The sequence below is a fragment of the Dermacentor albipictus genome, chromosome 3 (assembly GCF_038994185.2).
Source record: "Dermacentor albipictus isolate Rhodes 1998 colony chromosome 3, USDA_Dalb.pri_finalv2, whole genome shotgun sequence".
Lineage (NCBI taxonomy): Eukaryota > Metazoa > Arthropoda > Arachnida > Ixodida > Ixodidae > Dermacentor > Dermacentor albipictus.
This window is the reverse complement of record NC_091823.1, coordinates 92408475-92432244: the sequence shown is the minus strand read 5'-3', so window position 1 is coordinate 92432244 and position 23770 is coordinate 92408475. Positions and strand designations below refer to the sequence as shown.

Here is a 23770-nt window from a genome sequence, read left to right as displayed (position 1 = left end):
TGTCTCCACCGCACATCGCTTTCAATATAAGGCCTGCGCGGCCTCGTCGTGCGCAGACCACACCGGAGTACGGTTGATAACGGTTGATAATAGTTCTCACGGAGAGAAAGCAGCGTCATCAACTACGTTTACGTACAAGGTCTACCGAACGTGACACTGCTCAGTTACGTCACGTTCTGCAGCACGCATCGGCTAGTGGTCATCTTTCACAGAGCAGCGGCATCATGCAAACGCACCATCATATGACGTAAGTGAACATTGATTGCTACTAGTTGCCTCTTCTTCATCATGTCACGCTGGTCTCAGTTAACATTCGATGTTCCGTCCGCGCTCCTCCGTTTGACAATTATTTCGCGGTATTTCTCGCAATTATACCAACCACAGCAGCATGAGACGGCGAACCAGCATGTGATTAGTAGCAAGTGCTTACACTTAATTTTGAAGATTCCACAGGGGATCCTGAGTGTAATTTTTCACCGCGCTCTGATTTTTAGGGAAAGCCAATGTTCGAATATCATCATGAAAATATTCATCGTTACGATTATCATTATCATAATCAATTATCGTTATCTCAGCTATCAGCTTATCTTACGCTCACTGCTTGTTCACGGCCTCTACCAGCAATGCTAACTTTCCTCGACACCTGCGTCGGTGGTCTAATGCCTTTCGTGTTGCACTGCTCAGCCTGAAGTGCCGGGATCAAATCCTGGTCATTGCGCTCGCATTTACATGGGGTCGAACTGCAAAAACACCCGCGTAAGGCGCACCTAGTGCTCGTTAAAGAACAACGTGTGGTCAAAATTATTCGGGCGTTTCCAACTACGGCGTGCCTCATAATGATATCGTAATATTGGCAAGTAAGGCACCAGAATTCCATTTTCCCCTGTCAACCATTCTGTGACCCTGACAGACCACCGGTATTTCTGTACTGCGCACAATATGGCCTGCCCAACCTCAATTTTTCCGCAGGGTCCCAACAGAAAATCGCCTACGTCTGTTTTTGCTCCAATGCGCACTTCTGATTTTCTTTCTCTAAAAAATACGCCCATCATTTATCGTCTCATCGCTCCCATTTTGCAATTCACAACAATTCTTGTTAATATTCCAATTTCTGCCTTATATGTTAGTAGTGATATGAGAAAATAGTGCACTATTTTATTTATGGAATAGCGGTAAGCTGCTGGTCATGACTTGGTAACGCCAGCCATGTGCACTCTAACGCATTTTTATTCTTATGGAAATTTTCTTTTCATGATGCGGGTTCCTTATCACTAATTGGCCTACACAAACGAACGCTTACACGGATTCCAGAGAAGGAATGCGAATCACTGGCTCTCGTTATTTTGTTAGCTCATTGACCATTCCGTTCTTCGTATGCAAAATACTTATCCTACCTACGGTCACACCTGGCTAAGGTCTTCAGCCTCTTGTGAATGTCATCACCAGTGTTGCTGAACAAAACAATGTCACCTGCAAGCTTAAGGTATCTGATGTGCTCCCCGTTGAACCTCGCACCTACTCCTACCCAGCCTAACAGTTGGAATATTACTAATCACGCAGCCAATAACATAGAGGACGCTGTGTCTTCTTGCCTGACGTAATTCCTATTCGGCATTTCCCTGCTGATATCCCTGCTGATATCTTTGCTCAATCAACAGCATAAACATTACGTATGAAAGCCATATACGGTTAGAATAGTTCGACCTTAAAACTGAAGGTAAACTGAAACTGAAGGTCATTAGTGGGATCCCTAGTCCGATTCCAGAATCACGAACGCCATCAGCTCAGTCTCGTTAAATGATCCGTAGACTGGCCTACCTGTAGATAGGCCCATGACGAAAATACTTTATTTCAACAATTCAAAAGCTAATCTCAAAGTCATGATGCCAGAACGGGGACGATAATGTGGTCTCACTGTTTCTCCTAAGCCGCAACTAAAGACTCACAACCATGGCAGGCTTAGTGGCACGCTACTGGGGATATCATAAGAAGCCAACAAACACACATCGAGGACAACATAGGGGAAATTACTTGTGCTTAATAAATGAAATAAAGAAAGGATAAGGTAATGAAAATGAAAGTGGATGAAAAAACAACTTGCCGAAGGCAGGGAACGATCCCACAACGTTCGCATTTTGCGTGCAATGATCTACCAATCGAGCTTCCGCGGCGCCGTTTCCACATCCACTTTCTTGGGTATTTATGTGTTTTTGGTGTCAGTGTCTGTTGGCTTCTCATGATACGACTAATAAAAATCGGGCCCCTCGGTTAACTGCCTTTCTTCTCATTTATTACACTATGAGGGTCTCGAATACGGCAACATTTATGCCTTCACATAGCATGTGTGTGTTTATTGACCGGTTGCCTTAACCCAAGAAGATCACGTTCTCGTGACGCCTGGGGCAAAAAGTATGTTCCACATCCGCCGCTGAGGGCTGTGAGTGGTGGCGCTTGCTAACACTCCCAGGGTTCTACTAGGACACATGAATACCGAAGAAAGAGGATGGGGAAATGGCGCCGTGGTAGCTCAATCGGTAGAGCATCGTATGCGAAATGTGAAAGTTGTGGGATCATTCTCCACCTGCGGCGAGTTGTTTCTTTATTCACTTTCATTTCTATTAATTTATTTTTCTGTTTATTTCATTTATTAGGCACAAGTTATTTCCCCTTTGTTGTCCTTGGTGTCACTGTTTTTTGGCTTCTTACGATATGACTAATAAAAATCGGGCCCCTCGATTAACCTCCTTTCTTCACGCTACTGGAGAGGTACATAAGACATACTGCTTGACTTTGTACTCGTGAAAGATGAAAATACCCATTAGGTATCAATATTGGAATAAAAATTGTGGCAAAGAATGGGCCCGACATAGGGCACCACACCATTCGACGAAAGTTTTGGAGGCGCCAATAGAGACACCGTCTGTGCTCAGAAGAATACCGACCACCCTTGCATTGCGAAGCACGTCTGTTGATTCGAACACAAACATTTTCCAGACGTAGCTGAATAGGAGAAGAAAGAATGAGCACGACATCCTGTTTTCTGTTGTGTCGTATTCCTCTCTCTAACCCGTCGTCACGCTGCTGTGCGACCATTTAAGTCAGAATGATGGAAATACGTCCTTCGCGAATTCGCTGCATCAGAACCGCTTTTATTGTTCCTTTTTCTTTTCATATATCGTTTCCTCACGAGTTTCATCATTTTACTTGCAACCACTGCAGTGCAATCGCTTCGAATTCGCTCCGCATGAAAGATCGCCTTCTCGCTACCAGTACCACAACACTCTCGCGCCTGAACTTGGCACGTTGCTTATTTGCCACAAAGGATGGGGCGAAGAAGATTCATAAGAAGACGGTTTAGAAGGGAGTGGAGGAGAGAAGAAATGTGGGTTCTCAAAAGCGCCTGAATGAAACTACACGGGCTGCTGCTTGTGTAAACTTTAGTATCGGTTTGTGCTGCTTCGTTTGTTGTTATTCATTTTGCATGTATCACCAGCTTCTTGGCCGATGCGTCGTTGTGCGTATACGCAAAATGTATGTAAATTACAATCATCCTCAGCAGCCGGCGATCATATAAAAGAGCGAGTGGCCTTTAGCAATACATTACCAACTACTTCTCGGCCAATTGCGCGTTGTGGGTGTGTGTCCTTTGCACCAAAATCATCACCAGAATCAACACGGGATTGTCATCTGAAATAGCTAGTTGGTGTTGGCAGGAGAGACGTATCCGTGTAATTTTGACCTAATGTTTGCGGTGCATCCCACAACAGACACGAGGCCACAATTTAACGCAGTTGTGTTCTAGGAGCTGCAAAGATGCCATTTTGTTTTAACGTGCGCGAACTAACTATTTCAAAAAGACTTTGATACAGATACTCCTTCCGTACGGTATCAGGTGCCAACTAGTTGTGACGATGTAGAATTTCATATGTTTGTATTGGGTGGAATGCACAGCCTGTGCAAAACACAAGTGTCGGATCAAAATGCTGAACCTATAATTTGACCAGCAGCTCATTTCATTCAAATGGTCATCAACTGAAAGATCTATACGAAGAAATCAAATTTCGTTCGGATTTCTATTCTGTATCGGTAAGGTGAGTATTCTTAATCACGTTATTGCTTATATTGAAGATCAACCGGAACCTGAGACACACGTTTCAAGAATTAATAGGAACTATGTAGTGCTGTGCGAATGTGTCTTCGTCTCCGTGCAACTAGAAAAATTCGTTGCTCTTGCATCTGTTTACGCTTCTCCCAGAAGTCATCCCTGCATGAAATATACAACAAATATACACCATAAAAAAGAAGCCGGGAGATCCCACGCCCTATGGCAACCGATGTTGTGCGCAGCAGGGTGCGGGAAGGCTACCAAGTTAACAAAACGACATTGACAGCACCAAGACATAAGCGGTTGTTTTGTGACCTACATGACACGCATGCCATGACGTATCATTTATGTTCGTCACACACTCTTGTCATATTATGCCAATTTTGGTACATACCCAAACATAGGCATGTGTTTCCTTGACCTACATGGCACATACGTCGTGACGTTCATGTATTGACCTATAATTTATGTACGTTATACACTCTTGTCATACCATGCCATTTTTGTACAAGCCAAAACATAGGCAGCAGTTTGATGACTTACATGACACGCATGCCATGACATTCATGTCATGCCCTATCATTTTTGCTAATCATACACTATTGGCATATTATGCCAATTTTTGTACATGCCAAGACGTAGACGGCTGCTTTATGAGCTACTTGACACGCATGTCATGACCTATTACTTAGGTTCGTCAGACACTCTTGTCATACCATGCCAATTTTGGTGCATACCAAGTTAACGAAACCACAATGAGAACACCACGACGTAGGCGGCTAGATAAAAACTGTAAAAGTGACAAATGGTCGCTTTGAAAAACTATGGATTCATGATGAGAGCATCATCCTGCTGCCTGGGCGACCAAGGTTTGATTCTCTCCACCGTGCGTCTTTTTTATTCTGTTTTATTGAGAATTAGCGGAAACCTAGGCGAGAAACCGACCAGCGACCGATCAGCTAACCTACCCAGGTGAAACCATGGCATGGTAGGCAAAGGAAACTGCGCTTTAAAAGTTGAACAGAAACCATACACACCAACAAACTGAGGCATTTTAATTAACGCAGTTCTTGACTTAACCAAACTTATCAGTAGGAGAAAGAACAGCCAGTGTAAGTAATAATACCCCTTTGATGTCTGCGTTTCATAGGTTCTCTCATTTTAGAGGGTTCCATTCTTTCCTTTCTTTCCATTGTAGGTGGTGGTAAATGGGGAGCAAATATGCATCGAATGAAGCTAAACTTTCACTGATTGCTATAGTTTGGATTCCCGAACTTCGTGTGAGCACTCCTCAACATCTTCGTACTTTTCAATTGTCCTCAATCGCACGCTCGTCCTCGGACGCACTTCTCTTTACTTGAAGTGAGAGTTTCCTTACGTCTAGCTGATTGGTTTGTGTCCAGTTAGCAGTGTGGTGGCGTGATGACAGATGGCAGACTTTTGCGCGTAAGTATTAAGCATTTTGCAGAACGATTTATAAGGAAAGCGAAGTGTTTTAAGTTTTGCTTTAGTTGTTATTATGCACACATTCAGTGCCCGACTGCAAAATTGCTCTATAAATGGAATAAAGGAAATACAGATGATACCATACGTGCGTATGTATGCTTAATAATGAGGACAGTCAGGAGCTTACAATAGGACCTTCAATATGCTTTTGACAGCCATGTAAAGCAATGTGTATTTCGATCGCGTAGATCTTTTGACGTGAAAACAATGGTTTATCTGTTTTCAAAGCTCGATGTACAGTTTCTGTCGTTTTCATTGTTTTCGCATGGAGACGAGGATTTTGTACACACGACCCCAATCCAAGACGAGGATTTTGTATACGATGACAGAACATTGTTTAAGCAAGTCACTCTAATGACAACAAATCTGTGTAGAAAAGTACTTTCCCCATGCTGCTAGTTGTCTTGCTAATATATCTTTAACTTTCACGTACTTATTGCATTATTATATAGGTTCGCTCATTCATTCTGTTACCAGCACTACAGAAGCAGTCGTAAAGCATACTTGCCATAGAAAGCTTATTGCTTTCCATGGCAAGCATCTTTGTTACTTCCTGTTGGATAGCTGCTCGTTCCGACGCAAGAACACAATATGGACGTCGGTGAATAGGGTTCGCATCGCCAGTATTCATGTGACGGGTCTGAACAGACGTTTGGGATGAAGGACGATTGTGCAAGTCAATATGTCGCTATAGCCTTTAGGAACGTGGCAGAAGGCTTCAGCATGAGGCGGTGTGAGGTCGGAGGAAACCATCTTCTCATTGTCGACGCCACTGCCGTGGAATGACGTCACGGTATAGCTTGAGCTGCAACAAGCTTCAACTATGATGGGATTGACCTGATCATCATGCAGAGCACTCATTTTAGTCAATGAGATCCCTTGTAGTAGCACCTGCGCTGTTAGTGCGAAATTGGCAAGGGCAAGGCAGGTACGGTTGCCAGTAATTGTCAGCAGAGTGTGCGGAACGGTAACATATGTGCAAGCATTATGGCTAGAATCGGTGCAACCATGTAATTGCCGCCATGTACAGCTGGTGTACAAAATAACTCGACGGATGTCACAGACTTAGGTGGGAGACCAATAAAATCTATGCGACGTAAACGGACTTGAGGTGTGTCCATAGCGTCGGCAAGAAGAGGCAAGTCAAGGCGAAGTGTGCCGGCCGAACAGTCAATGAGGGCAGAATATGTGGCAAGAAAATCCAGACCAAGAATGAGTTGATGAGGGCAATGCATGTTGACGGTGAAGAGAACGGTGATGGTTCTCTCAGCGATGGTGATTCTGCCAGAGCACATCCAAACTATAGCGATGGTTCCTACGTCGGCGACTCGTACGGCTCGGTTCAGGGCAGGCGTCAGAACTTTCCGGATTCGACGGCCAAGATTAGCACTCATAATCGACAAATGTGCCCCGGCGTCATTCAACGCACACACAGGAACATTGTCAACAAGCCCTCCAAAAGATTCTGGTTCGTGGGTACGGTCAAGCGAGGATTTCGTACCAAAGTCGTCAATGCAGCGCCAGGTCCAGGAGCTGCACTGTCTAGGTTTCCGGTCGGGGTGCGGCGAATAGGTCGGAGAAGAAGCACGACAGATGGAGGTGAACGACATTGGCAGCGGGAGGTAGAACGTGAGCGGGTGTAGCAGGGTCTTGTCAGAGGTGGCGCAGGGTTAGCTAATTGGTTGGGTATAGAGGGAAGGAACGAAAAGGACGAACGAGATAAGGGAGCGTGGTCAGCAAAAGAATAGCGTGTCGATGAAGACCAGCGGTGGCACTGGCACACTGGCGAGCGATATGCCCGATGCGTCGGCAGTTGAAACACATTGGCTTGTCGTCAATGATTCGCCATTCCTACTGTTTGCGTTGCCAACATGAGTAGTAAGAGGAGCGAAGTGGGAATGTGGTTGTATAAAGAGGTTCCGGGTGTACGGGACGAACGGAGTGAAGTTCGGCATTTGACAATTCTTGGCTGACGACAGTCTGGATGAAGGAGATCGTCGCCAGAGAAAGGTCAGATGACGAAAATGAAGCGGCCACCGGCTGTGTGGCCTCGACCTCAAGACGAATTATGCGGGTTAAGCTGTCGGATCGTAAGTGCTGCTAGAAGAAGTCGTCAGAAGATGCTGTAGCGGCTGTGTTTGGGAGGGGCGTGATGTGTTTTGATACTTGGTGGATGTTAGCTTGTTCGAGACGGTGGCATTTCTTGATGATAATATTGATGCCAGTTACGTTATTAAACATAAGTAAATTGAAGGCGTCGTCAGCAATGCCTTTGAGGACGTGACTAGCCTTATCCTCTTTCGTCATGTTCGGGTAAGCCTTGCTACAAAGGGCCAAGACGTCGAGAACGTACGACACGCAGGACCCGGTCGATGTGTCGACGCTTGCGGCAAGGGCCTCATTTGGATTGAGTTGGTGACCAAAGGGATTGCCGGAGACGTTGCGGAGCTTATTTTGAAGAGATCAAGGCTCGTGATCTCCTTTTGGCGAATCTGGAACTATGCCCGTGGAGTGCCGTCGATGTAGAAAAGAAGGTTTGTGAGCATAATAGCCAGATTGCACCTGTGACTGGTGCTGACACTTTCGTATAACTGGAGCCACTCATCAACATCAGGATTGCTGACTCCTTTGAAAACGCCATGATCCCGAGGCGGGGAAACGGTGACGTAGGTCGTGGCTTCAGTCGTAGAGGCTGGCGTTCGGGCGATGTTAGGAATAAAATAACAGTGGCAGTTGAGCAGCCCAAGAAGCTCATGGAGCTTTCGCAGCGACGTTGTGCGAGGGAATTCACGCAAGGGATGAACTTTCTTTTCCAAAAGTCTGATTTTTCGGGAGCCACGCAGCGTCCGAGGAACTCAACGTCGTGGACACCAAAGACACATTTTGCGGGGCTGATGAGAAGCATAAGATCCTGGAACCGAGCAAATAGCACGCGTAAACGGTGGCTATGCTGTTCGGGGGGAAATGCTAGCCCCCAAAAGGTCATCGAGGTATGCAAAGATGAAGGGGAATCCGCGGGCGACCGCGTTTATAAACCTCTAGAATGACTTAGCAGCGTTTCTCACTCCGAACGGCATGTGGACGCACTCTAAAAGCCAGAGTAGTGTGGCAATTGCATTTCTTGGCATGTCTGCTGGCTCGACAGGGATTTGATGGCAGGCCTTCACTAAATCTATCTAGCTGAATATTGCCGTTCCACCTAGGTTGGCTGTGAAGTCATGAATGTGAGGGAGTGGATAGTGATCAGGGACGGAACGGGCGTTGAACGCATGGTAGTCTCCGCACGGGCGCCAATCCCCTGGGTCACGCTGTGGTACCATGTGGAGAGGTGAACACCAACTGTTCGACAAAGGACGGGTGATGCCTAATTGCAGCATGTGGTCGAACTCTCTCCACGCGATGACAAGGCGGTAGCCAGCGAGGCATCCAGGTCGACAGAACACTGGGGACCTGTGGTGACAACATGACGTGCGACGTTGTGACGTACTCGCAGCTCAAGATCTAAAAGTTTCATGATGGCTCGCAAGTATGACAGAATTGAGGCGTACGCAGATGATGTTGTGTGTGGTACTATTATAGTGCTTGAAGTAAAGCGCGAGGATGCCTCGTATGTACATGCTATTCATCGCGTATAAAAGGAGGCTGAGGAAGATGACGATGGCTGCTATACAAGCAAATAGGGGCCCAGAATTGCAGTTGAAAAAATATAATTTTGTATCTATGAATAATTACGTTTATTTGCAAGCATTTGTATTGCTTAGGTGCATGGAGGCACCAATAATTCCGAAAGAGTGAGGGTCACAGGAAACAAGCATAAGAAATACCACCAATAAACTTAACAAGCTGTAGTGAAATCGTGAAAGCTGGTAATAGTTTATACGTAGCCAATATTCTAAGGAACCTGTATGCAGAAACGACTACTGTAACACTCCTTGAATTTATTTTGCTTCAATTAATTTGCTACAGAGCAAGCCGTATAAAATTTTGTGATTACGCTCAAGGCATTACATAAAGCAGCAATGCTGCTTATGTAATGGCTTGAACATGTAATGGCTTTTTAGGTTGCTTGTGTGGTAAGGTTGTTTCTTCAAATAGTTAGAGTTAAGAGCCAGTGTGCTGTAACCAAATTGACATGCGAAAGCATCGTGCTTTCGTTATCAAGAAAAGCTATGGTGAAGCTAACGGGCTAACTGACAAACATAACACACCCGTACCAACACCGGCAGATCCGACGGGCTCCGGAAATCACAATACGCGAATGTTTCATTGGTGCTTCTTAAGAACGCTTTTCAAGCATAAGTGAATACAAGTAAAGACAACATGATGAGTTGGACGCGTTTTCGGCGGCCACCGCTTCATTCCACATCAATTCGTTGCGCTCGGTCATGCATGTGCCACCCATCACAAAGAATAAATGATAATGATGGAGCGACCATGGCGGCAATGAAGTTTAGTGTAAGATGACAGTACAATTACAACGATGGAACGGAGACGGTGGCAAGCTTAAGATATGTTCACTATGACCAAATGGAGGTGGTAGGATAACGATGACCAAAATAATTATGGCATGACGGCCATAGAATGACGACGCAGAAGTTATGACGACGGTACGACGACGACGTCATGACAAGAACATGAAGCAGATGCTATGATAGACGATGACGGCGTGAAATGGACAGTGTGTTGAGGGCATTATGACAATATGATAACCACGCCAAAATTGTTAAACTTTTATGACGATACAACGATGATAACGACGCCATGGCGACAATGGGACTCTCTACCAGAAACTGACGACACTCTAACCACTACGAGGGCAAAATACTTTGTCTATATAGACGACGATAGAATGGTGACGGTATGACGTTCATTCAGTTTCGACGATGGAGTCACGACTAAGGTGTGACGATGACTGCGTTACGATAACGCGATGGTGATATTAGAACTTAAATGTTCCAATTATTTGATGAAGATGGCATGACAACGACGGTGTGACGAAGGGAATGACGTAGCTGGAACGACAGCGAAGGCATGAAGACAAGAATATGGCGATATAAAATGGCTACACTGACATGACTACAACATGGCGACCATGAGATATCGTGAAGGTGGAGTGACCACGACGGCATGATTACCCAGGGACGACAAATGTGAAACCGCTATGACACAATGACGACGATGAAGTGACGACAACAGAGGACGTTGAAACCACGATGACAGCTTCACAACGATGGTGTGTTGGCGCTGGGGATCACATCCGCGCTTGGTGCATCGCCTGCTACCGCGGGAAATCACGAAGTGCGATTTCTGTGGAGTTTGCACTATGTCCAGTAGCGACCATTTTTCCGAGACTGTAGCCAAGAGCTAACAGGGTTGAGAATGGTATGGCGACGACAGCCGGATCACGACTTTACTTTCAGTATAAGACCCGTAATCCCCAAGAGTTATTTGTCACTGCAGCAGCCGGCAGCAGCAGCACATGAAATGTCTAGGCAAGAGGCAAAGAAAGCCTTGCTATTATACAAATCAGTGTTAAGCAAAGGAAGACTTCAATAGACGAAAATTCATGGGTAATGAGTGAATATGCCTAAATAAACTCGCGCCGGTGTTGTCTTAGCTTGGTAAGTAAGCCCATTATTCATTACTTACTATCGAGCTCGTTGACCGAAAATAATTTGGAAAGTCAAACAATAGGTACAAAAGCACAAAAGAGGATTATGGCATTCACCGACTTCATTAGGGGTGTTGCCGAAGAATAGTCAGCGGCGACAATACTTCGACAATAGCGTGACATCATAACCTGTTACTACTTCAGAGAGCCACAAACACATGCGCGTCAGTTATGTAACCTATGGAAGGCCTTGAACGAGTGTCAAAACTAGATGAAAGTAAAAAAGCCAGAAAAGGTAAACAGAGTGGGGATTCGTGCTATAGCTCAGCGACTTTGGCGAGAGCCCTTTAGTTATGCTCGCACTTCAGTTTCCACCTAATTTAAATAACATTTTGGTATTACGCTTCTAGGTAAATTGGCGTTGGTAGAATCCCGACATTCATAGCATTTTTGAAAGAATAGCGGAACAGTGCAAGGTCTGAGTGCATTTTTGCATGCTCGACTATTTCGGAACCAGCTGTGTAAGTTAGTTTTGAAAATTTTCCAAATTTTTTGCTTATGCTGGATTTCCTCATAACCAAATCTATTGTTTGGACACAACCACGAAGAAACAGGTGGACTCCCGACACAGAGAGAAAGAAAGAGAAAAAAGAGGGCTGTTAACCAGAAAAACATACTGTTTGGCTGCGCTACACTGAAAAAATGTAATAGGAAAATAGAAAAAACACAGAAAACGAAAGTCGGTGAATAGGTGCACACGTGGACTGCGGCACTCAGTAGAAGGCGTCGTTTTCAGAAAGCACAAAAGGGTTTTCCTCTTGTGTCCATATGTATTTTATATGTCTTTATATATGCCTTTTTTCTCTTACGTAAGGAACGTAGCGCTGAGACATCTAGCGCTGCAATATGTCGTTGCGTATTCACCAACTGGACGAGCATGTCCACCATAAGTACATCGCGTGAGCCCTGTTGCCGACGTAAACTTCGCATGGAATTTCAGGTCTGAGCTCTCACGGACATTTCTCGTCTACTTTCGTTGTATATGGCGACCTGGAACGAACTAAAGACGAAAGCATCCTGAACCGCCGTTGCTGAAGAACAGACATTTAGGAGGACGACACAACGTTAATCTGAAAGAAGCCCTAATTTTTCAAAGCTCTATGGCATGCAGTTTATTCCTTGCAATCTCTCGAGTCGTTTTGTCCCCGGGTATAGCCCTCCTCTTTTAGTTTCGTAAGCATTCACAAACATCGTGCACGTAAGTTTCTACTTGCGTAGAAGCAATGCTTGTCGTTTACAAGGTGTCTTAAATTCTTTAGGCGTAGTGAGCTGGCGTCTTAGTTTCCCCGACCACTGTACGTGCGTGCGTGGAAACATCAGAAGGTGCAATGAGCGAGCTTATAAAGGGCAGTCTTGAGGCGAGCCTCATATTTTCTCAGTTGCGGGTTGACGACTGGGTTATGAGCACGGTCGTTTGTGGGACAACATTAAAGGAAGCCAAAGCACTCTCTGTATATCCCAAATAGCGCCTTGTCTAAGCTGTTATTTTGCGACAGCAAAGCTCACTTGAATACAAACATGCTCGTACCACAACCAGCGAAACGAGCAGTTCGGGTTAAGCAGTCGGCTGACGTGAAACTAGAAATAGCTCCAATAATTCTAAGTGGGCGGTGATGTCACACTGATGGTAGTTTGGGAAGTGACTGTAACGTTTGTAAAACTTAGGCGAAAGTAAGCTTCAATGACAACAATTCACCAGCAATATGTACCTAGTGCCATGCGGTGTTCTTATTTACAGAACATTTTGTTGCATCTTGTGGATGCCCGCCACTGGTCGCCATCACGTGGTAGTCAGGCAACTGTAGACTGCTGAAGAATACGAATATTTGTGAAGTTCCCGCAAGAGCAACGGAAAACGCTTTACCTTCAAGTTCAACCCAGTATTAATTTGACACTGATAACTTTAACCAGAAACACGCGCGCGCTCGTCTAGGCAAGTACACATTCGGTGGCTATAGTGACAGCTGTGGCTAAGCTATTTGGAGAAGCATCAATTATTCTCATAATTCAATGGCGCTCATGAGAAAACTGCGTAGCGTTCATAGCTTCAGTTTAAACTGCACTATTGGAGCGTTCCCCAGCATGGTTGCTTAGTGGCTATGGTATTGGGCGGCTAAGCACGAGTTCGCGGGATCGAATCCCAGCCACGGAGGCCGCATTTTGATGCGGAAAAAATGCGAAATACCCGTGTACTTAGATTCAGGTGCATGTTAAAGAACCTCAGGCGGTCAAAGTTATTCCGGAATCCCCCATTAAGGCGTGCCTCATCGTGGTTTGAGCCCGTAAGACTGCATAATGTGTTATTAATATTACGAATGGAACATCACATGGCGTCGCCGCGTGGTGTCATTAGTCTGCTTCTGTGGTGACACTGGGCTAGAATGGCCGCTATCCATAGTAATTTGATCGGTAGTGAATGAAACTAACACTGACAAGTATTGGTAACCTTATGCTGCGCGAATAAAGTAAAACTGAATAGTTTATGATAATTCAGATAGATTCAGATAGTTATGATAATTCAGATTGCAATCATAAGGGATGTGTAGTCAACCAGAATTAAATGAACCTATAAGAATACAGGATGTTAATTAACATAACTTAGGCTCGTATTCCGCTGCACTGTATTGCAGCTCTGTTCTGGTATTACGCTGCTCGAATGCAGTATAGAAAGATAAAAAATTCGGGGTCTCATGACTGAGATTAGGCTTGGTTTGAATCGAATAGCGAGAGGCTTCCAAAAAGGACAGAGGAAAAGCACGATATGTGAAATAAAAATACAAATACAGCGAACAGACGTGACGAGCGGTGGAAGAATTGGTTGAAAGCGATCCCTGGACTCTGGCGTTCAATTCGGTAATTTCCATCAATTCACATTCTGCGTTGCTGTCGCTTCACTTTCACTCGAAGGCATGGCTACCATCCCGGTGATAAAAAAATGGCGTTGTTGGCTACTCAAATCAGCGCTTCGCAGCTATCTGATTTTCAATCGATGTCACTACAGTATCGACGAGGTTGGAAAGAAGGGCATTGTGGTTGAGCTGCTTGAAAAAAAAAAAACAGTTTCTATCATTCTCCTATGCAAAAAATCACATAGCAAAATGGAGAGTGCTGCGCAATCACAGGGGCTAACGGGGAACACATGTTTGGGTGGTGTCCATTCTTTACATTCTCGCCCTGCAGTCGACATCCCCGCAAAGTTTGTGGCAGAATGAACAGACGCGCTTGCCAGTGCCAGCCATTCTTCCGGTCACTAAAGGCATCTCTCATGGTGCGGTCGAAGCTTTGGTCGATCAACGCACTAGCCAGTACCTCCTCCCCCCCCCCCGCCCTTCTCCATTTTTTTTCTCCTTTTCTCCCTGTCTTTTCCGAACGTCAATCGAACATTTTGTAGCTTCCATTCCTGCAACGCGCAGATGACTCACATCACTCGATGACATCACTCGATGACATCACTCGATGACATCACTCGATCACTCGATCGAGATGACATCACTCGATCTACAACGTGACATTGTGTGGACTAGTCTTGTGATCTTCGATTCCTAGACGTCCGCGAACAGTTATCACCGTTAGCTTGGTTTTGTCTCCTACTTTTGTGTGTACAGGTTTTAAGCCATGGTCCTTCGGTGGCAAACAGACTTGACAGAGCAATAAAATTTTTAAGTTCTGTGTTTCTTCAGCATGTGACGTGTGTGGAAAGTCCAAGTGACCCAAAATAGGACATCCCTAGAGATAAAAGTCTCCGACTAACGTTGCAGGCACTGAGGGTATATTAAGCCTCACCGGTACAAGACAATTGATCTAGAAACTTGTTTTCCACGATAGCTTCTATCTCTCATTAGCAATATTACTCTTAAAATGGTCCCTTAAAAACTCGCATATACAAGTTGAACTTCTATTACGCGAACGTAAACTTCGTTTGTCGGGGGTTTATGTTGTAAATCTACTCGTAAAAAAACGAATACATTTCTTATAGTTTTCGATTAATGTACAGCTGTTGTCACCACTAATCTAAAATAATTTTCATTTAAATAATCTTCAGGTTTGTATGCTTCGAAAATGGTTTGGAAGGCAGTGTATATTGAGGCTGTGTAGGGTTAATTTAGATTGCACGTTATGACGCCCTTTTTCTGAATAGCACAAATAGAACATTAGGAACAAACACGTGGTTTGCTCGCATACCCAGGAGTCTTGGGATAGTATAAAGAATGGTCGTCATTTCGGCAAAGTCTTCGACTCTGAGTAGCATAGCTAGAACTGTGACCTGACGTCCAATGTTTTAAGGGTATTTGGTCCCCTTGATAAATTCTACAGCACTTTTCCTCAAAATTTGCATTTGATTGAGCTCATTTGATTATTCAGCTTGATAATTATTTCGAGCTTCTGTTTTTATTTAGTCATTGGTAGCACATTTGTACAAGAGCTTTTATGCAGTAAGAGTCCTCACAGTTATAAACTGCAACTGAATCTCTTGTTCTAAGTTTATTAACATATAGTTATAAAAAGGCATAATTTGCAATGACAAGGAAAACAAAAGATGGAGTTATGCGACGTTGATAGAGTGCAACTTAGCCCGAAAACTTGTGCATAATGAGTAACCCCAGGACATAAACGAAACACGTCAAAGTTTGTAAATAAATAAAAAATATGGTCATATTTACCAATAGTTAATATTCGACTCGAAGACTGAATCAAATAGGATATTTTTGGATTTGTTATTCCAAAATACGAATATTCGCGTAGCCCTGAAATCTTGCTTACAATTTGGAAGATAAATATTTTGTATTTTTGACTTGAGCACGTGGACAAATTACTGGCTCTATCTTTGGGGTCGGCTCAAGTCTGAAAAGATCGTCTACGGGCGGACGCGATCTGCCAAATCCTAGCCATAAACAGCGTCGCTGCAAAAGCTGAACCATCAGCTGAACAGCTGAAACAGCTACCAGCTGAAAGCCTTGAAACATCACAAAATGTAGGGCCTTCATGCGTCTTCTAAACTTCTGTGTCAAATTTTAGCAGATTTTGGTAACTGACGTAGCACCGCTTCATGTTTTTAACGAAGACTACAAATGAGAATGCGCGCAACAATGCACGAACACATTCGTCACAACTAAGAAAGTGATCTTGAATAGAGATGTGCTAGCCTTTTAGGACGTCAGCAAGCCAATTGGACTTAGTCGCGATTCTGCCGCTTATGGCTTGGAAGCTGTGATTTTCCATGAAATTCCAGAGGGAACAGAGCAGCCTATCGTATTCTCTTCACGCTCTCTAACCAGCAGCGAGTGATACTAGGCTCTAGGGGAAGAAGCACTTGCGCTTATAGTTGGTTTGCGATGGATTCATCTTTAATTGTATGGCCTCAAGGTTAGCCTATATACCAACAGCCGCTTTTAGCGCGCTTATCGGACTTCTTGGGCGGGATAAGTCGCTTCCATCTTTAGCAGCTGTACAGCTGCAGAGATGGGCACTGTCGTTGACGGCATATCAGTATGATCTCAAGTTTCGAAACGGCAAGGAAATGAAAGTTGCTGATACGTTGTCACGGCTAGCACTGTCGACAGCTTCAGGCAATGACAAGCCAGAGTGCTTGGCTGCTTTCGCTAAGCCCCGCTACTAGCTAAACTTACTCGGGAAAGGAAGCGAAATTACCTTTTAGCGCGCGTTTTAAGCGACGTTTACTTGAATGGACAGCGAGCACAACCATATAGAAAGAAATTCAACAAGAGGTGGCACTAGGCGAAAGCTGGCAACAGGAAATGCGTCACGCTAGTATTATAACAGTCCGTTAGCTGCCGCGAGCATCTGACAAAAACAGTGTAACAAGAAATTGACATTTTTTTTTATTCTTTCCCGCTAAAGCTGAAGTCTTGCGTTTAAATGAACTTATACTTTGCGACTTATTTGTCTTGTGTCACCTGGCAACAGGCTTTCGACACGTCAGATGCGCCAGATGCATGCGTCATGCGCCAGACACCCAACCGACGCCAGCAAGGCCGGTCGCGCACGTGAAGTGATTCTATTCGGCAACCCCTCTTTCTTTCTGTCTTTTTTTTTGTGTAGCCTGGTTTGTTGGGCTCCCGGTGTATTCTTGCGTTTCTTTCGCACTTTGACATGGCACCACTGCCCTATTGGACTACTGCAAGGTGAGGAATTTTGCACGACAGCCTGTGACGCATTTCTATCAATTTATAGGCTTATGACACGTACCGAGATTGTGATGCAGTTCGGGATAAACAGTTCGGCCGTCCTGTCGCAGTTAATTCGACTTAATGACTCGTACTGAGAGATGTTTGCCACGCTTTCCATGGGCCCCAACGTTATTGTAACTAATTTCGTTAATTTTTAGGCGCGCTTGCCGCGCCTGGCGTGGTGACGCAGCTAGCGAAACGCAGCTTGGCCGTGTGACGCATTTAGTGTTGCATGTACTGAATCTTACTGGGACAAGTTCGTGACGGTTTCTGACCCCCGACATTATTGTAATTTCGCAACTCTTTGGGATAACGTTGGGGTACGCTCGCCGCGCCTGGAGTTGCGAGGCAGTTAGCGAAAATCAGTCCGCACGTGGGGACAAATCTTGGCGTGTACATATCTTAGTTAGACAAGTATGTGACACTGTCTATGGCCCCGCAACAACGTATACCGTCTTTCGGTACTCATGCTTGTCAAAAACGCGACGAGCGATTGCCAAGAGTTATAACACGGAACTGTGTTGCGGCCACTGGCAGAGCGTGTAAGAAACAGACCGCTCTAGTACTGCGCCATGGCGATACGTGCGCGGCATGCAAGTACTTTGCGGAACGTAGGAGTGCGTGTCGCGTTAGGGTTCTTAGTACTGCGAAATGCCAACGTACGTAAGCGGGCGAGCGTTAGATGCCGGGTGCGTCAGGGCGCATTGGCCGCGTCCGCCAGTACGTCGAACCGTTAGTCGAACACGTTGTTGATCTCGCTAATGCGATATAACGTGCGGGCGCGTTCTCCCTTCGTCGAAATATGCTGATGCCTTTAAGAGACTATACTTTTAGTACTTTTAGACATCGAAGAAACTGTTCGAAATTGTCACTTTTGTCAAAGCACTCGTCCAGCGAATTCCGCAGGCTTCTGCAAACGTGGAGTTATCAACAAAGGTTTGGCAAAAGATTCACGCTGGCTACGCTGTAAAAGACTCTGTAAATCTACTAAATGTGGTATAAGCATACTCTAAGCGGATTGAGGTGTTCGCCATGACATCAACCACAGCGGCTAGAACCTTAGAAAAATTGCACAAACTGTTCGCAGCCTACGGCTACACCGAAAAATCGTTGCCGACAACGGCCGACAATTCACGTCGGATGACTTTGGATAGTTCATGAGGCCTCTCTGTATCATGTCGGTTCGAATGGAGCCGCAGTGAGGCTGGAAAGAACAACCAAGGAAGCTCTCTTAAAGCAGGTGCTGGGGGATGAAAATGCTGGAGTACAAGAATGCTTGAACAAATTTCTATTTGCCTATAGAAACACCCCTCTGTCGCTGACTTTGCGGACGCCTGCTGAGGTTTTCCTCGAGGATCTGCCCCTAGTTTCATACTACAAGCCAAGTTTTTCAGGGGAGATGGCGGAGCGTCTGAGACGAGACGTTACGACAACGTAAGGACCAGGGAGGATCTGCAAAATTATTCTCCGTGGGCGATGGAGTTTACGTAAAGACCACACGTGGTTAGCCTGTATCGTGGCAAGAAGGTACTGTTGAACAAGTTGTCAGCCCAGTCAGGTACATGATTAAGGCTCAAGGTCGACTACAAGTCACTCACTTTGTTCACCTGCGGCCCAGAAAAAAAGCAGCGTATGTACTGAAGCCACCAATAATGCGACATCACTAACCTGTCCGGAGCAAATTTCACTTGGACACCCCAAAATTCAAGTTGGCCCACCGCCAAATTTAGGTTGGCCCGCCCCCAATTTAAGTTGCCTTCCCCCCCCCCTACAAATATCAGTTCGCCAACCCCCATATATCAGCTGACCCACCCTTCAATTTCAAACTTACATTTCAAACTTCTTACCTAAATTGAGGACGACAGAACGAGCTATGGAAAGAAGAATGATAGGTGTAACGTTAAGGGATAAGAAAAGAGCGGATTGGGTGAGGGCACAAACGCGAGTTAATGATTAAAAGTTAATTAATTAAAAGTTAGTTAATGAGTTGAAATCAAGAAAAAGAAATGGGCATGGGCAGGACACGTAATGAGGAGGGAAGATAACCGATGCTCATTAAAAGTTACGGAATGGATTCCAAGGGAAGGGAAGCGTAGCGGAGGGCGGCAGAAAGTTAGGTGGGCGGATGAGATTAAGAAGTTTGCAGGGACAACATGGCCACAACTAGTACATGACCGGGGTGGTTGGAGAAGTATGGAGAGGCCTTTGCCCTGCAGTGGGCGTAATCAGGCTGATGATGATGATGAAATTTCAAACTGGCCCACCCCTAGTTTAGGTTGCTCTATTCCCACACATAAATTCGTCCGTTCCCTAATTTTAAGTTGCCCCATTCCTACTATAGGCTTCCCCATGCATTCTTTATGGAGCCCTATTTTGATTTTTTAAGATCTTCATGTCTGCCCTTACCCCTTCCACAGTGCAGGGTAGCAAACTGGATATCTATCTTCAGGGTAACATTGTTGCCTTTTCCATCTCATTTAAACATATATATATATATATATATATATATATATATATATATATATATATATATATATATATATATATATATATATATATATATATATGTCTGATTATTTTCAATTGTTCCACATCGTCCGTATATTTCCAATCATCTAGACTTGTACTATTATAAAAGATAGTTTCTTTGCAAATTATGCATTTTTGTAAGATACAAGATATTGCACTTCTTGCGTGATGGTCTGAGGTAATATTCAAAGAATGCGTACGGAATATACTGTCAAATATTAGGCTGTTTTAGAATAGGGGCCCCCAAAGATAGGGGGCCCTAACAATTAGACTCGCCCAGTGCCTGCACAGAAGTATATTTGGCATATTTGGGTTTGAGTTTTCGCTCGCCCATAACGCTAAACTTCAAAAAAAGCTTAGGTGCCTAAACCTGGATTGCGTTTTCTCAACGTAGCCGCGAACATCTCAACAGTGCGTCCATGCCTCCTTATTCAAGATGATGCTCTCAAATATACTTTTCATCCTGTGAAATCGTACGGATTGCACCATTTCATCTTTCTTGCTTGCCCAACTTGCTCAAAGACGCACTTTGAAGTATTATGATTTTCTTGAAGCAAAAGAATGAAGGGGTGCGCAAGGCACAAGCATATATTGCTTCTATTGAAAAGCAGGAAAAGATAAAGCTGGGTCGGTCGCACTGCTTATCAACGGCGAGCTGTTCAAGAAAACCAAAGTAATCGTGTTGGCGACAGACCAGGCTTTCAAAGTAATAAACTGAGACAGTGGCGCGGAGAAACACGAGTAAAGCTAAGATTTGCCACACCGTACCAACCGCGGATTTGCGCGGCAAATACGAATCGTGGTACGGTGCGGCATTCAGCCTTAGCTGAATCACTAACAAGAGATATGGGGAAATTTTGAGGCACTGTCTGTGCTCTTGAAGAAAGGAACAAAGGCCAAAACAGTTCCTTGTGTTAGCGCTGTGTTTTTTTACAACAACCGAGGAGAAACAGAGTATATCTTTATGCTGATGACTGGAACATACGCAAAAATTTGGTAGCGTTTCTCATCTAATTTTGTCAAAGGCCTAAAGTAGACGAAGACGTGAGAAGGGCACGTTTTGCGCGATATGTGCCGGGGCTGTCAAATTTTTAAATTTCTTGCCTTCATATATAAATATATATATATATATATATATATATATATATATATCCAGACACAGTCAGGGCTCTCGAACTTTCAATCTAACGCGAGCGTCAAGTGCATGTTACCTTTTGCTTTCTTTTAGCCCGTCCTCTCGTCGGGCGCACACAGTTCGCCCGTGTTTCTGCATAAGTGGCTGCAGCCTGTCTTTGTTCCTCTCGGCCCGAGCAGTTGTAGCGAGATGAGAGGGAACCGGAGAAGTAGGTGTTGTACTTTTCTGTGACATTCTCTATCCCTCACTTCGACTTTACACCTTGGCTTTATGAAAGCATGTTATTCTTCTCGTCTAGGTTTCCTGTTTCCAGAGACTTCATCATCTTCCGGCTCTCTCACCTTTGGGTTTATGTTATTCCGACTCGTCGACTTCTGCCGGCGATGCCCGTAGATTTGCATCTGATCAAAATAAAAGCTGAGGATACCCTGCTTTTCTGTATTTTTTTGTTGGCGTACTTGAAAGAGTAAAAAAGCAAAGTTAATTTTGTATGGAACAGACAGGTTTATTTTCATCACTTCTACTTCATTTATCTTTTCTACCCTGTGTCGTATCTTTCACCATGGCTTGCAGAATGGCAAGACCTCGGTAACGACGCACTGAAAGCAGCTAAGCAAGAAAGAAAGAGCGTTATATGTAAGAATGAAAGTGACAGCCTGCGCATTCAAGTGTGTAGACCGCCCGTATGCAAGAGTCTAACATTAAATTGTGTACACCACCCGTATGCAAGCTGTCTATGTAGCAGCTAATAAATAGCTGTTAGACATGTAAAGGCAGCACGGTGTGCATCGTACCAGAAACCTGGTGTCACGAAGATACGGACGGCAATTGTGACGTTTACAGTGTTCTGACAGATGGCCCCCCGCATTGTCCGTAACTTCGTGACACAAGGTTTCTGGCAGGGTCTAGAGATAGACTAGAACGGGAGATATTAGAAGCTTTCCACATTGCAAAGGCCGCGTACTTGCATTACCTGCCCTTCAGTTACGCTTGCCGAAAAAGAGACAACTTTTCTAATGAGATAGGGAGGTCGTGATGTCACGATGGGCTATTCTAGGTTATATCTATTTAAAATCCTGTTTCTTTAAAAAACATTTAGTTGGAAGTAGCGCCTTGTCCGTCGTACACGTTCCTCTTTTAATGTACACGTACATGTTCCTCTATAATAACAATATTATACCTTAAAATATGTCAACATAGCAAGCAAGACAAAAAATTAAGAATGTGTGCTATTTCGCCGAAGTGGCCTCCTTATTCTGTCATCTGCATCAACCCTCCGAAGACCTTCTGTTCCGAGAGGAACCAAAAGCAGCGTGCAATCTACAAAGGTAGCCAGTGGACAATGTCTAATAAGCCGTCTCAAGTTCCACCACAGAGTCGTGCCCGGTGGTTATTCGCTAGCTGTACTAAAGGCTAAATTCAAGTGATTAAAGACAAGATGAATGCCAAGAAGGATGGACTTGAACATGGAAAGGGACGCCTCCCCGTCGAACAAGGATGAACGATCACCTCCTTATAAAGACTTGATCACGCTATAGCTTTGTGATCTCGCGACTGTGAGGCACCAGCAGTCACGTGACTCTTGGATGACTCTGTAATAAAAAATGGCTGTGGCTTAGCTAAGGTTAAGCCCAGGATGCGAAGCATACTAGCCTTTATTTTAGTTGTTGAACCACTGTTTAGCCTGGTGAGCTGCTGTTGCTTGACTATATTTGGTTCGGCTAGACGAAGAAACAACTCATGCGTTACTCTGCTTCGCCTTCAAGAGTGGAATGCGACAGCGTTCCCGTCGACCCGCCAAGGGGTGTAAGACAATGGGCTACCGCGCAGCGACTACGCGCCCCGCATTAGACGCGGTGAGCTTCGAGCAACGCAGCGTTCGGCGCGGCAACTAAATGTGCGCCTGAGCAAGCGACGCACGCCTGAGCCTTAGAAACAGCTCGTTTCTAAGGCAACACCGCATTCACTAGAGGCACTTTTGTACCGCGTTGAAGCATCGTACTCGTGGCTCAGTGTCTACACAAACATTCATATTGCCAGAAGCATCTTAGAATACTGTAATGACCTAGGTGAACACTGTGCCATGTTACAGTTAGATATGCAGAAGGCTTTCGACCGTGTGGCCCATAAAATTCTTTTCAGTATTCTAGAACACATAAAGGTAGGGGATTTGATCTTGGATGGGGTAAAGATGTGCTATCAATACTGTACCGCCAGCCTCATTATAAACAAGCAGGTTACCAAATCCTTTAGTGTCCGGTCATCTGTGCGCCAGGGGTGTGGTTTGTCGCCTCTTTTATTCGCAATTTACCTAGAGCCGCTTTGTAGGAAAATCAAGAATGACAATAGAATATCGGGTTTCAGAGTGCAGTCCGCGGAAGTGAAAGTGCTGGCATACGCGGATGACATCGCGTTGTTTTGTCGGGATAAAGAAAGCATCGAAATCGCGGTCGCAGAGGCTTTATCATACTGCAGAATGACAGGCAGTGCTATCAACTTTGATAAATCCCTAGGGGTATGGATCGGCAACTGGGAAGACCATTTGAGTACGTTTGCAAATATCCGCTGGACAGTCACGCCGGCAAAGTACCTGGGGGTGCCGCTTGAGCACTACCGTGACACCGTTGATTACTGGA

The 23770-nt window shown here is 44.8% G+C and overlaps 1 long non-coding RNA gene across 1 annotated transcript; it reads left to right on the top strand.

Annotated features, from left to right (window-relative positions):
- Positions 1–17270: 17270 nt before the first annotated feature.
- On the top strand, positions 17271–21565 carry LOC135902961 (uncharacterized). The gene is made up of 3 exons (XR_010564662.2): positions 17271–17425; positions 21228–21342; positions 21433–21565. It is a non-coding gene; the product is annotated as an uncharacterized lncRNA (long non-coding RNA).
- The last annotated feature ends 2205 nt before the right edge of the window (positions 21566–23770 follow it).